Source organism: Harpegnathos saltator, unplaced genomic scaffold, assembly GCF_003227715.2.
Source record: "Harpegnathos saltator strain DR-91 unplaced genomic scaffold, Hsal_v8.6 scaffold514, whole genome shotgun sequence".
Lineage (NCBI taxonomy): Eukaryota > Metazoa > Arthropoda > Insecta > Hymenoptera > Formicidae > Harpegnathos > Harpegnathos saltator.
Genome location: NW_020230332.1, coordinates 120,754 through 135,084, shown reverse-complemented (window position 1 = coordinate 135,084; position 14,331 = coordinate 120,754). Strand labels below are relative to the sequence as shown.

At 54.0% G+C, this 14,331-nt stretch overlaps 1 protein-coding gene across 2 annotated transcripts in view; it reads left to right on the top strand.

Annotated features, from left to right (window-relative positions):
• The window catches only part of LOC105181029 (neurotrimin), an 87,510-nt gene that overhangs the window by 66,589 nt on the left and 6,590 nt on the right, over window positions 1-14,331 (top strand). The gene's annotated exons all lie outside the window — the stretch shown is intronic.

Here is a 14,331-nt window from a genome sequence, read left to right as displayed (position 1 = left end):
CCGCTTCCGTCCATAATTTGATAATACGGGTAATTCCACGCCAGGGGTGGCGGGTTAAGTATATAAGTCGAGCCGGCTTTATGGATCCTCCCCGTCGCGGGGGGAGAGGAAGATTCAGAGTTGGCGGCGCGGAGATCGAGCGTCCACGGGGAGGATCCTCGCAGGGAGGCGAGAAGGTGGTGCGCGCGTCAAAAGCGAGGCGAGTTCGTTTAACTCGATCGGAGTTGCCCCGGCTGATCTTTTTCCGCGGCGCAGCGCTATCCATTAGGATCCATTACGACCTCGCCATCACACCGCCGGACGGCGCTCGCAATTATTATAATTACCCGATCGAAATCACGCAGCGCGCGCGCGATTAATAACGGCCGCCGCGCCGGCTGAGCGTTAAGCGAACGGCGCGCACGATAATCACGATAAGTACTCGCGCGCGTGCGCACGCGCGTCCGGCTTCTCGCAGAGAGCGAGAGTCTCCCGTGCGAGCGTTTCCCGCGGGGAAGCGGGGTGCCGCGTTTCCTCGGCGAACTCCCGGAACAATTAAGCGAACGGGCGGACGGATGGACGGACGATTGAGTTGACGAGCTGAGCCTGCGGGAGCAGTCGCGCTGCTGCGCCGACGGAGGAGAGCATCCGCGGGAGGGGGGGTGAGGACGATCACGGACGCGCTAATTGCGACGGTAATGACGACTCGCGCGCGCGGTAATTAAGGACGGCCAAGTTCCTCGGAGCGTCGCAAAGATGACATCATCTAATGGTACGTGGCGTGGCACGTGGTCGGACGCGACGCGCTGCGACAAATAAGTACCGTGACCGGCCACGGTTCCGCCGGTGTGCGGCTTCATGTGTACGTGTGCGCCGGCAGGGGGGAGGGGGGTGACGGAGGGATACGCACTCGGCAGTGTGCGCGACGGGATCTCGCGGCTGCCGACTTGGTGCGCTGAGTTACGGGGTAAATTGAACGGCCGCGCTCCGTGTATGTGTGTGTGTATGTGTGTGTGTGTGTGTGTGTGTTTGCACGTGACGTTCGGCACGCTGTACGTGAAACGAACTCGGAACGACGGGCTTCGCCGGCGCTATCGTCCGGCTCGCGCCGATTATCGCGCACGGCCCCTGAGGTCGCTCCTCCGAGTCACGCGGCTTAGGGGCTGGCCGGGTCGAATTATCAGAACACGATAAATTACACGTGAAAATCGTTCGCCGTCTTTTTGCCGTCGGAGGCAATTTCTCCGCTCCGGGCGACGATAAGAAAAGTCGAGAGCCGCCGCGGGTAGCGCCGTCGCGCGGATAGCTCGCTTTGCAGAAGCTGCTGCAGCAGCTTGTACGTGAGTCGTAAACGAAGGATTGATAAATCCCAAAGCATTCGCTATTGTTTGCGCGTGAAGGCGATCGTTCTGTTGAATTATTATATATACCGCTGTGTGAATATGCGACGCGCGCAACAGCAATCTCCCGTGAGTTTATTCGAAAGTATATATCCAGACCTCGAATCCGCTCGCTCGCGAAGCAAGTCTCGAGAGAACGATTCCGCGCGGCCGAGAGCCGCGCAGGAGCAAAGTTCGTCGAAGAGACACGACTCTGACGCTCTCACGACGCTGATGACATCAAAGTGTACCTCAGAGGTGTACGTAGGATCAGATAACGAGAAGGCAGGTAACGAGAAGGCGTGATTTTCGAAACGCTCGTTCGTCCGTCCATCCGTTTGTTCGCTCGTTCCCTTCGCTCGTATGCGCGACGTCCTGATAATTGATAAAGCCTTGGCGGGGTCAATTATATGACAGTTAACCCACATTTCTCGTGGACGCCGTTAATTATGCTCTCGCGCGCGCGCGCGCGCGCGCTTAATTCCCGGGCGAAGCGAGAGAGCGTTTGATTTACAACGCGTGTGTGAGAGACGTCGTGAGTAAAATTTATCGCGCGTACACGCCGGGAATAATTCGTCCTGGTCTCGACGTTCCCTCAATGGAGCCGATCCTCGCGAGAGCGCCGAGAGAGGAGGCCCGTTTGACTTTTCACGACGACAGTCTCGGTAACTGCTGTGTCGCCGGTTGCTGCTTCTTTTTCTCTCCCCTAGCTGCTGCTGCTTCTCTCTCTCTCTCTCTCTCTCTCTCTCGCTCACCCCACGCTCGAGTCGGTGTAATACCTCGGATTGAATTTCGCCGGGTATTTCGCTGACCGCGCGTCGACGTGGAGGAGGACGGTAATGCGATACGGGGTGGGCGGAGAGACGCGCGAGGGATATATCCTCGTCGCGAGATGCGTCTCCTTTTATACCGATGGTAATGAAGGAGATAATGCTATTATGCGGCGCAGCGTCGGCGGTGTCGGCGGAACATTCCTCGGCTCGCCGAGCGGATGCGTTCGACGGATAATCCTCTCCGCGTCGCGGCGTGTCCCCTGGCTGAGAAGAGGAGAGGGGGGGGACCGCCACGTGCAATTTCGCCGGTATAATTATGCGAGAAAATTGCGCCGAGCGAAATGACGCGAACTCGGAGAGAGGAAAAATTAGGGAAGGAAAGGGGAGGAAATCGGGCGACGAAGAAACTCGAGCCTGCGAAGCATCGCGTCGAGCTGCGCGGAGACGCAACGTGAAGCACGCGAGAAGCCACGGGCTGATGGAAAAGTAATATTCTGTCGTGTAAAATTCTCTCTTTCTCTCTGTCTCTCTCTCTCTCTCTCCCTTTCTCTTGCGGCAAGAGCAAGAGACAGACACGCCTGGAATCCAACGTTAAAAGTCATGCGATGGAAGCGTTAGATTAGGGGAAGGTCCTTCGTGAATGGCCGAACATATATTTTCTCATGGATGCACCGCGGCTCTCTGTCCTTTACTTTTGGGGGGGGGGGGCAGATCACGCCTAGCGGGAAGATTAATGTTATTCACGGCAACATCTCGTGTTCTCTTGATATCCGTAACTATTCGGTCACGCGCGCGCACACACACACACACACACACACACACACGTATGTACGCAATGTAACATGGTCATCTTTCTCTCTATGAGCTGAGTCACACTATTTAACGGCCTTTTAAACTGCCTGCGATACAGCGCGGTGCTGCTACCTCGACCCCTCGATAGAAGGCGGAGGAGAACAAATAGGACTAATAATATCCGTCGTGCAATGAATAGAAACGATCTGTGCGTCTCGTAGAGGAGAGGAGAAAGATGCGGAGGAGAAAACTAGGACGGGTGAATTTTATCGCGACGCTATTTACGGGGAAGAAAGGCTCACCGGAGAGAAGATGTCTCGTGTTTTACATTCCTGCGCAGTCCTGCTGAATCGTCACTTCGTTCGGCGTGCGACGAATTTACTTTGAAATTACTTTTCGCTTCGCGATCAAAATTGATCCGTTTCGACAGATTTCCAAGTCAATCCGCTGCTCGCCGAGCTAAACGACTGCGTTTGTCGTTTCCCCCTCTCTCTCTCTTTCTCTCTCTCTCCCTCTCTCTGTGTGTATCCTGTATAAATTTTACACTACTTCGATCGATTATAATCATTGTTGGACAGTCGAGTGAGAATCCAGATTCTCTCGGTGGACGTGAGAGAACGCGCGGGAGAGCGGCTTTTACCGGCAGACTCGTATTTTGCCCGCAAGAAACGGCAGCCTCGCGAAAAGCATGTGCGCGTTCCCGGTTCGCGGCCGACAGTGATTCGCAGAAGCGTCGCTGCTAAACAAGGGAAAGTATCGGATCCCGCAGGCGAAACGTGCGTAGGGTTAAGCTTCTGCGCGTGACGAGACTGCGAGATCACCGCGGCGACGACGACGACGACGACGACGACGACGAGTTGCAGCGCGCGCGAGCCGCGGATCCAACGAGGAAATCGTCAGCATCGATCGCATCTGCCGTAATGACGAGCGATCGGAAGTGCACAGTTTAGCAGTTCGCTAAAACGAGCCGCTAAACTCTCTCTCTCTCTCTCTCTCTCTGACGAACGCGCGCGCGCGTTTGTTGCTGCGAGGTGCTATTTGTTCCGATCAAACTCGCGCTCGGCGCGAGAGGGGGCTGGGCAGTAGTAATAGTGGATAGGTATCGCCGTGTTTAATCGGCAAACACTCGAAACAGCCGGCGATAATCGAGGATATCTGATGAAAGGCGCTTTCGGAGCCGCCTGGAGCGAGCTGGCGCGCGGCGCGTCCCGTCGCGCAGGCTGGATCTAAATCGAGCGGCTTTGCTCTTGATAAAAATCCCGCCGCGGAGAGTTCACATCGAGGGTGGGTGGGCTGTCAGGTTTTCAGAAGTCTTGTCCAGTGTCCGGTTAAAGGTCATTCTACAATACGTGTCGTGAGTTGTAAGCCGTAAGAATTAGCGAATCACAGTCGATTATTACAAAAATATAATCGGTTATAATTGGTCGTATTGTGGAGTGACCTTTATAAGTCAAAGCGGACGTCATATGTCCGGCTTTTAAGTTATATCAGATCGATGGAGTGAGAGTTGAGATTTTGTAGCAACGTTTCTCCGTTTCAAGCGCGCCTACAAACGATCGCGAGCGCTACGAAGAGCCATCTGGTAGATGATCGGGAGTAGCCGATCCATCATTCCGTATATATTAAAAAAGTAATAGTTTATTATTCTATTCAGTCAAATCTTGTTTATAAAATTGCTTTATAAAATTGGAAATTAATATTGCAAATAAACTCTAGTCATATTTGGTATTTAATGTGACGTTATGATTATTATTTTGCGTCCGGTTTAGTCCGCTTTGGGTTTGTTACCAAAGAAGAAATGTCCGGTGATTTTAACTTTTGGATTTGGCAAACCTAGTGGGCGGGCCGACGGGGGCGGACAGATGAACGCGCTCGATGTGCGAAACGTGACCGGATTCGAAAGAGACTCGGTCCGATGAAAAAACAAACAGAACGGAAATAACGCGCGCACTCCGCGTTCCCCGCGTTCCGTAGTCCTTTGCAGTCGTTCGTTAAAATTACGTTAAAGTTCCTCAGAATTACATGGTCGTCAAGTGAAGTCACACAAAGACGTCGAAGTGATCCGCACATTACGGTGTGCAGTCGCAGTCAGCGAGCCAAAAATTCGCCGGGCTTTGCGTCCCGGTGTTCCTCTAACCTCGACCGCGTCGACGAAGTTACTAGGTCTGTTTTTTTTTTCCTAGATCTAGATTATATTTTTTGCCTCTGCAGCGAGAACGTAATCGAACGTTGAAGGGACTTTTCCCTTCAAGCAAAGTTGCAGTGCAGTATAAAGCAGTCAAACAACAGGCCTATTTTCTCTCTCTCTCTCTCTCTCTCTCTCTCTCTCTCTCTCTCGTTAGCATTTATGACAACCACGCTCACAAGTGTAGAGCGTTGTAAATCCTCCTCATCGCGCACGGTCGCGCACGTGATGGTGTGAAAACAGCCTTAGGACCGCACCGCCGCGCCGCCGCCGATGACGACGACGACGACGACGACGTCGGCGACGGCGAAGGCGAAGCATCCCGCGTTATCTTCCCGCTTGGCGCGCGGCCAGGCCCAGTGTCGTCCCTTTTGCTGTTCCTCCCAACGACGTTATATCCCTTGCGCCGGCCGCGGGGTTATTTTCGCGTGGCAGCGAACTCTCGGTCGAAACTCTCGGTTCGCTCACTCGCAATAACGGATTATTCCGTATCATTCGCCGGAGGTTGCGCAACTCTCGCTTCTTCGTTCCCCGTCTGGCGACGGCGACGACGCTTTCGTCCGTCGCTTCCTACGGGACACACTAACGCGATTCATTAGCGGGACAGGCTACGACACGACGCGAAGCGGCCGTCGGTCAGCGCGTACCCGCTCGCGAAAACTAGGACGTAAGTCATTTCGAGAGTCGTCGTCGTCGTCGTCGTCGTCGTCGTCGTCGTCGTCGTCGTTGTCGTCGTCGTCGTCGTCGTCGTCGTCGTCGTCGTCGTCGTCGTCGTCGTCGTCGTCGTCGTCGTCGTCGTCGTCGTCGTCGCTGTCGCCGCCGCCGCCGCCGCCGCTACCGTCACTGTCGGTTTTATTGCAGCGGAGTCGTTCACCTGCTCGACCCTGTTCTTCCTGGCCGGCGAAGTAGGCGCGCGCGATGCCGGTGACGATGCGCGCCTTGACGGGGTCTCCTGATATTCCAATATTATTAGATCCCGCCCCTCCGCCCGGCGGCCACCCGGTCGGTCGTTCCTTGCCCAATAATAACGATCAGCGAGAGCTCGATCCTTCTCGATGATCGTTATTATCAGATAAGCCGGTCCCGCGGGCTCTCCCTCGGGATAAAGTTACCCCTCGTTATTTCTATTTCTTTCCGCCGACGAGAACCGACCGAAAATACCGGCAGCGCTCGATAATAATAATTACAAGTGTCCTGAATTATCCCGAGTTGCCGCGCTCTCGTGATTCTCTTCGCCGAGACGATCGCTCGCGAGAGGCGGAGAGAGAGAGAGAGAGAGAGAGAGAGGACAGAGAGAGGAGAGCTTTCACTCTGGAGACCCTTTCTCGGACGCCAACGTCGCCGAGTCAACTTTGAATCGCAAGTTTCGTCTTTCCCCCCACACGAACGTCGCACGTGACGTTGCTCGAGCTCGACCGGGCCAGAAAGCGGCATATTTAGCGTTCGATACGCTAACGTCCAGAATAACGAGGCCCAGCGGGGCGACTCGCGAGAGCAGCGAGTCTCCGAGAACTCGCAGGGAGCCGACACGTCGGGTCAATTCGGCCAATGGCACTCCCCGCTTTTATTATACACTCTCCAAGAGCTCGCGATGCGAGCGATACGCGCGTTGCACATTCCGCCGGCACGCACGCACGCACGCACGCACGCACGCACACGTGGCCTGTCGCGCGACGTCCCTCTCGGCGGTATTCGTATGCAAGTGCGTACACCCGCGAGCGCGGTGCTGCCCACACGCACGCACATGTGTGCGTGCCTCTCGCGCAGGGCCCCTCTCGGAATAAGAGTGCGTGCCTCTCGGCAATAATAACCATGAAGGCGTGAGAGAATGCGGGGGCTGACGTCAGCCATTCAACATTCGTGATCCGTCCAACTCTCTGTCAGCAGCCGCGCAGCCTTCGAAACGTCGGCAGCCCGTTGCGTATTGACGCAATGTCGATGTCGCGAGCGAGACGTGCAACTCGATATCCGCCGCGGGAAGGACACGAGAGCGTATCGATTCACCCTCGACGCGGGGAAGGAGGGGGCGGGAGGGCAGGAATTAAAGGGCCGTTCCGGGGTGATTCTCCGGCGGCTCCGAGCGAAGGCACCAGCGAGCGAGACGCTGCTGAGACGGACGAGGGCGTGACGGCCGGGAACGGTATTTATTTTGCGTACGCCGCGAGTGTCGCGTTAATGGGTTCGTCGAGGGAGGGAGGGGGGGGAGGGGTGAGAAAGAGTATGACGGCGTGTAGTCGCGAGCGGAATGTTGGCAGGGGGGCTCGCGGCAAGGTAAGAAACGACTTCCTGGCTGAGGCTGAGAAACGAGAGAGTCGACAGCTTCCGCGACGACAATGCCACCCTCGTGCTGGAATTCGGACTCGCGCTGGGAATTTCGTAAGCTCCGCTCCGCGGCCGACTTTCTTTTCCCACGAAAGGGAACAGAGGGCTGTTCTCTCTCTCTCTCTCTCTCTCTCTCTCTCTCTCTCGGTCGGAACAAACAGAGATATGTGGCCTCCGTTCGAGGGGGGAGAACGCGATCGATAAGCAACCGGAACCCCGCAACGTCCTTAAGACCCTCGCTATCGATATCTTTTTTTAGCCAGGCAGAGCGCGTGCCACTCTTTTTCACCCACTCGGCGAGTGATTCTTTCTCGTACCCGCTGAAACGCGCGCTTCCTTCCGGCCGAGCTCTCCGCGAGATAGATTTTCGTTTGTTTCTCGGGGATTTTATTCGTCTTCGCGCCAACTTTCGACTCTCGTACCCTTCGCCATTCGTCGACCTTTGCGTGTGATTTCGTCATCGACCATCAATCGACGTCGATTCCAGTCGAGGGCTCAATTCGACTCGCTCTTCCCTCCGCAACTTCGTCATTTCTCTACGTCGCGTCGATTCTCCCACTTATTTCACTTCACAGCCCGGAGGAATCGAGAATATACCATCGCATCCCGGCGCTGAAGGAATCCCCGCCCGCAGCCCCGTATCGCGCTTTTAACATTGTTATATGAGCTCATCTCTATTTTACCGTCGAATCCAAACAGCTTCAGCTGCGCTCGCGCGCGCGCGCGAGAGAGAGAGAGAGTGAGAGAGAGTGAGAGAGAGAGAGAGAGGGAGGGAGGGAGGGAAGGAGAGGAGAGGATCTCATAAACGGAAGTCAGCTTCGCGGCCTGATCCAAACGAAAATTCCGCGAAGTGGCCTCTTCCTCGCCTCACCTCACCTCACCTCGCCTTGCCGAGCTATTTCTAGCGCGCGAAATTGCAAGGCGATCGCGCGGCGAAACTGCAACTCGCCCGCGCGATCGCGGCGGGGAATCTCGCGGATGTGCACCCTGACATTTTCGAGAGACACGGCCTTTGCTGCCTGGATTTACGGGGCCGTCCTTTTGATCAGTGGAACGCCGGGGCCGGCCATCTGACCGTAGCGAGAGCGTCTCTCTCCTCTCTCTCTCTCTCTCTCTCTCGGCCGTCAGTGCGTCCCGTTTTCATGTTCGGAGTCACGTAAAGGACGTAAGGACGCCAGCGCGGTAAAGCAAGTGACGTGTCGCCGGTCGTGCAAGCCGCGCTGTCTTTTTTCGGGTGCCTCTGTCACGGTGCCTGACGTCATCACCGCCGTCGCCGCCGTCGCCATCGCCGTCGCCGTCGCCGTCGCCATCGCCGCGGTGAGACACGTGCCTCCAATACAAACTGAATTTGCGGTTTTCGCGCACGTCCGTTATTCCTCGTAGAACTTCTTACTTTGCCCCCGGTGTTGCTCGAATCGCCGATGGGAATGAGGATGAGGTCGAGCATGTGATAACCGCTCGCTCTCTGTCGCAATAGCGCGACACGAGGCTCCCTCCGCCGCGCCGTCCATCTTGATTTACTGCAGGGGAAAGTCTGGCGGACGCGAATTACCTCCGCGGCTCGCCGATCGCTCTTCTCATCCCTCGCGGCTCCCTCGGATCATTCGCAGGATGCCCCCCTCCCGTCGAAGAAGCGGGAGTGTGCTCGCGACAAGGAAACGGATTGACGATGGACGATGGACGATGGACGCGGCGCCGAGGGGGGAACCCCTCGGTCAGCCATTGCTCCGCATCGCCAAAGTCTCGGGTATCAGATTGTTCGTTCTACCCTCCGCGTTCTTTGAACCTGCGCGCGTGTTGAAGAGCAGTTGAACCAGTTGATCTTGCTTTTCGCGTGAGCGTACTCGATCTTCCGCTCTTCGGGGCGGGGGTTTATTAATTAGCGGGGGTCCTCCCTCCCCCCACCCCCACCCCGCCTCGCGAGTCTTCGATGTGTTGAGAGTATCGAGCGAGGGGAAATCGGGAGAAGGGAGCGAGGCGAGTACCGAGCGAATTCTCGCGAAGAAGCGATCGGGTTCGAGTTAATCGAGGAATCCGCGGGCGGGGAGAGGGCGATCTCCCGAGGGGGATGAAAGAAAACGCGAGGAAAGGGAAAATGATGGGGCGAGTCGGCGCGCGAGCGCAATTCCAAGGTATAGCACCGAGGCGGAACTAGAGTCGCCAAATTCAAAAGTTCAAAATTCTTCCGGATACTTCTTCTTTGGTGACGAAACCATACCGGACGGAAATGATAATCATAACGTTACATTACAAATACGAAATATGACAAGAATTTATTTACAATATTAATTTCCAAACAATTTTACAAACAAAATTTGTTTGAATAAAATAATAAACTATGACTCTTTTAATGTATAATACATTTTATTATTGAGCCACGAAATTAAACAATGTTTTAGCGACGTTCTCCTCATTCCAAGCGCCTACTAGCTAGCGGAGTGTTACGAAGATCGGCGAATGATGGATCGGCAGATTATCTGCCGAATGGCATTGTTTCTCGCGGTGCTCGATCGTTTGCAGGCGCTTGAAACGGAGAAACGTTGCTAAAATCTGAACTCTCGTTCCGTTGATTGAATATTACTTAAAAATCGGACATATGACTTGGTCCGGTCTGACTTGTTAACCGGATAAGACTTCTGTAAAGCCGATCAAAACCCTGCACAGTTGGCAACCCTAGGCGGAACGTAATCCTCGCGAGGGCGGCGCGTTTCAGCGTGGCCCTCGCGAGTAAGTTCGTCCCCGGGAAGTAACGGCGGCCCGGCGGGCGGATTAGAGGGCCAGGTGAAAAATGCCAGACCTTAACGAGGTTCGCTCGTTCGTTCGTTCGTTCGTTCGTTCGTTCGTTCGTTCGTTCCGTCGGAGGCAGCAGACCACACCTTAATGTATTTCGTGTACCCGATCAATTTGGATCATTGCTCCGTCCCATTGTGCTCGACGTGGCCTTTCAATTAAGGCCGACAATGCTCTAACGTCCTATTGCGACCTCGGTCTAACGGTCACTTGGATACCACCCACCTCTACGTCCGCCGCGATGCGCAGAGAGAATTCCCGGCGAATTTTCGGAGCGGCCACTTTTCGAGCGAGAGCATCTTTCGCTCTCACCAAAGTGAGAGATCTCCCCATGTAGCGATCGGTATTAGGCTGCTGCAAAGACAATTGCGATTTTTACGTGCATGAAGATGCACGTACATATCATTACTCGAGTCAAAAATCATATTTACCGATGAAAATAAAGACCGCTGGCCTGCGCACGTTTCTCCCGACGTGAGGCAAGTTTATTCCAGCGAGATAACATTCTGGAAGAGGTGACGGTAAAACTCTCTAGAAAAATCGGCGTCAAATTAAAAACCGCAATCATTGTCGCACCAACCTAATACCTCGGCGTGTTTGAAGATCTGGTTACTGAGAGTCTTGCTTCAAGGATAGAGTCCCCCCCCCTCCCCCCTCTCCGATTCTCCGCCTCTTCTGCCCGGTGTCGGGAGGATTTCCATTCTCCCGAGGATTCATTCCCGTCTCCGAGGGAATTCAATTCAGAACCTTCAACCAAGAGAGACGTTGCGCGTCTCTCGTACGCGAGCGTAGACGTGCGGTCGTCGAAGTCGGCCGGAAAATCGCTGCGACGCGACACGCGCGAGCGATGACGTCGCTCGCGCAAAATAAATGGCAGCTACGAGCGCGGCGGCGTTCCGTGACATTAGTTCGACTGAAAGGGAGCGCGTGGGTGCCTAACGTAGATTGAGCAATGGGACACCGTGGCGCCTAACCGTGTGTACCGACTAGGTCGTTGCTATGGGAGAAAGTCTCGTGATAAAGTCGTGGGGTTGCAACCCTAGCCGGAGCGCGGATACCGGCGTGTAGCGGGCCGCCATTAATCCAGATTCATGGGCTCCCCCCCCCCCTCCCGTCGTCCGTAGTCGCGCTGTCGGTGTGCGTGCGGGAACGCCGCGACGATTATCACCCACCCTGCATAATCGCATGGTGGTCGTCTTGTCGCCTTGCTCTCGGGCGATCGTCCAAGCTGATCCTTGGAGCCGAGGAGCCAGCCGTTAACCCGTGAACTTCGCCGCCGAAGGTAGCCCTCGAAATGCCCTCGAGCGGATCTTCGAAGAGAAGCTCGAGGAGTGCCAGGGAGTTAATCAACGTGCGACAGACTTGCAAGCTTAACCGATTCCTGTTAACTCGATTGAATCTGTTAACTTGTCGACTTGCTTCCGAGGATCGCGCCTCGCCGATGATGATGTAGCTTCGCTACTCCGCCTTCTTCGCGCAAGTCCGTCGCACCGCGATGATAGATTTGTCGCCGCGTTGGGATGCGCGGAGTTTTTCTCGGCGGTTTTCCTCGATTGAAAGGTTGAACGGCTATCGATCGGCATCACGGCGGATCGAATCGTCTTAAAAAGAAAGGTATTTTATTTGCAAAGTGGTTTTTTTCCCCATAGTCTCATATTCCGTGAGTGAAGCTTCTTACAGAAAAGGGACTCCTCTTTCGATTAGAGCGATTAAAGTGACGCATTCATCTAAAATTTATCAGGTATTATTCTATTTTTCTCTTATTTCAAGAGGATTTCCTCTTATATCTCAATTGATTTTTTCCTCTTGTATGAAGAGGGATATGTTGATTTGAATGTCGGCTTCTTTTCTTCAGTTATGCTCTACTTAGCTCCAAACACGAACGAAAAAATTATCGTATGTTCATGGATCGGAATATTTGGGACGCTTTTTAAAAAGGGCGTTGCTGCTGTGACATCATATAACGAATATAATTTACCCATATTCGGTCAAATACAATTTATAATCTATTGCAAAAGGTTGAATAATATATTCTTCCTTTTAACTACTTTTCGTACAATTGATCACGATGAACATGTCTCTGCAGCTATCAAGTCCATAGCAAAACTAATTGGAAATTTGTTTGTTATGATGATTTCACTCTACTTGTTGTAGAACTGGAGCCAGAAGTGCATCTAAATATATTATTTCTCGTTATATATTATAATAATTTTTTTCAAATTAACCAGTATAACCGATAAGAATAAAGTGCAGTAAGAATAAATAATAATCCACCTCAGAGGAGATCAAATAATCTGTGTGTACAAGAGGTAATTTATATTAAAATCAACAACATTTGCATTATACATGTGACATATAATCCCTCAAACTTTAAGGATAATGCGTTTATAATATCTTCCTCTTAATCTTCGAGCAAATCCTCTTGAGGCTGTATGTAAGAATAAAATCCTCTAAAGAATTTAAACGACTCCGCTTGTTCTGAAATCACTTCTTTCGGGGTGAATATGAAGTTTGGGCCGCAAACATCTATTCGTTTCGTCGTCGAGACGCGCACGATCGTACAGCGCGCGGATCAAGATCCGACAAAGTGATCGGCGGGCGATGCCGCGCTCGCGAGATGCGATATTATCGGAGCGTTATTGGCACTTTAAATTCGCATGCAATTAGTCGTGGCTGCTTTTCGGCGGTTTCTCTCTATTCCGGGCAGAAACACGAATCTGCCATTCGCCGGAGCTGGACGCCATTAGCCGCGCGTATCGATTTTGTCTCGAATTGCACGGCGCGCGCGACACGGCGGTTGGACGAGTCACTTAATAAAAATTCAGCGGTCTCGCGGGGCGCGACCTCGACGGGTCGCCGTAATGGCAATTTAAAATAATCAATTAGCAGCTTGGCGCGCGCGCGCGCGCGCAAAGTGGCAATTTCAGGTACACGCCGCTCTCGCGGCGACCGCAGAGCCGCGCGATCGCGATCAATCATCCGCGAGTGCCGGCGACTCATAACGCTTTTCCGAGTTTTACACCGAAACGACGCCGCCGCGATCTCCGGCGCGGCAAACGATGATCGAGCGGTCGTAATTCGCCAAAGTGCCGGATATGCCTTCACCGCCTATTCCGTTCCTCTCGTTCCCTTTTCTTCTTCTTCTTAGCGGGCGCACTCGTAACCCACGACCACGTAACCGAGTTCGCTCGACTCGTGCGCGCGACCCATTTTTTTCTCTTCCGCCGGTCCGCCCCTTCCCCCTCCTCCTCCTCCTCCTCTCTTTCTCACTCCAAGTCCGAGCAGGGCGTGGTAGCTTTTGCCATAGCATCGCGGCTGAAATCGAACGGCGTGTATAACGCCTTAGCGTGAAGACGTGCCTCTGAAAAACGGGGTAAACTGGCGTCGGACACGCACACGGCACGCGGAGCGACCGGGGGCCGTCGTCGCTCTCTTTCTCTTTCTCTTCCTCTGCCGTTGTCGCCGTAATCCTGATTTCGCGACTCGCCGATGTGACAACGATGTCGCATCTAATTATATCGAATGATAACAGGCGTATCCGTATTCGCGTGTGAGTTCGACGTTGAAGCCGCCGCGCCGCGGCAGATCGTTCGATTGTTATTTTATTTCATCGACGACGACGACGACGAGGACGAGGCCTGATGGCGAGAGGAAGCTCTCTCCATTGTTGAAAAGGGTGGTACGGGGTCGCGTATTATTAGAAAGCCGGTATGCGTGTAAGCCTCGTTTATGCGGGGCGCGCGTCCCGAAATCGGGCGCGGTCGTGCACTAGAAATCTAATTTCGACCGCCCGATCGACCCCTCTCGCGCGCGCGCGCGGCCGATCGGTTTGTGGTTTCAGCGAGATAGAGATAGAGCGGGAGGGAGAGAGAGAGAGAGAGAGAGAGAGAGAGAGAAGGAGAGAATCCCAAATTGCTGCTTCCAACGGGGGAAAACGAGTTACAGCTGGCTGAGCGCGCGCGGTCCGTCGACGAATTAACGGGAACGCGGTTTGATCGTCGCGTACTCAAACTATCGGAAACAATTGATCGTGTGTGTGTGTGTGTGTGTGTGCATGTACGACGACCCAATTGACGCGCTCCCGCCGACTGTGCCTCGCGCGAAACGCGAA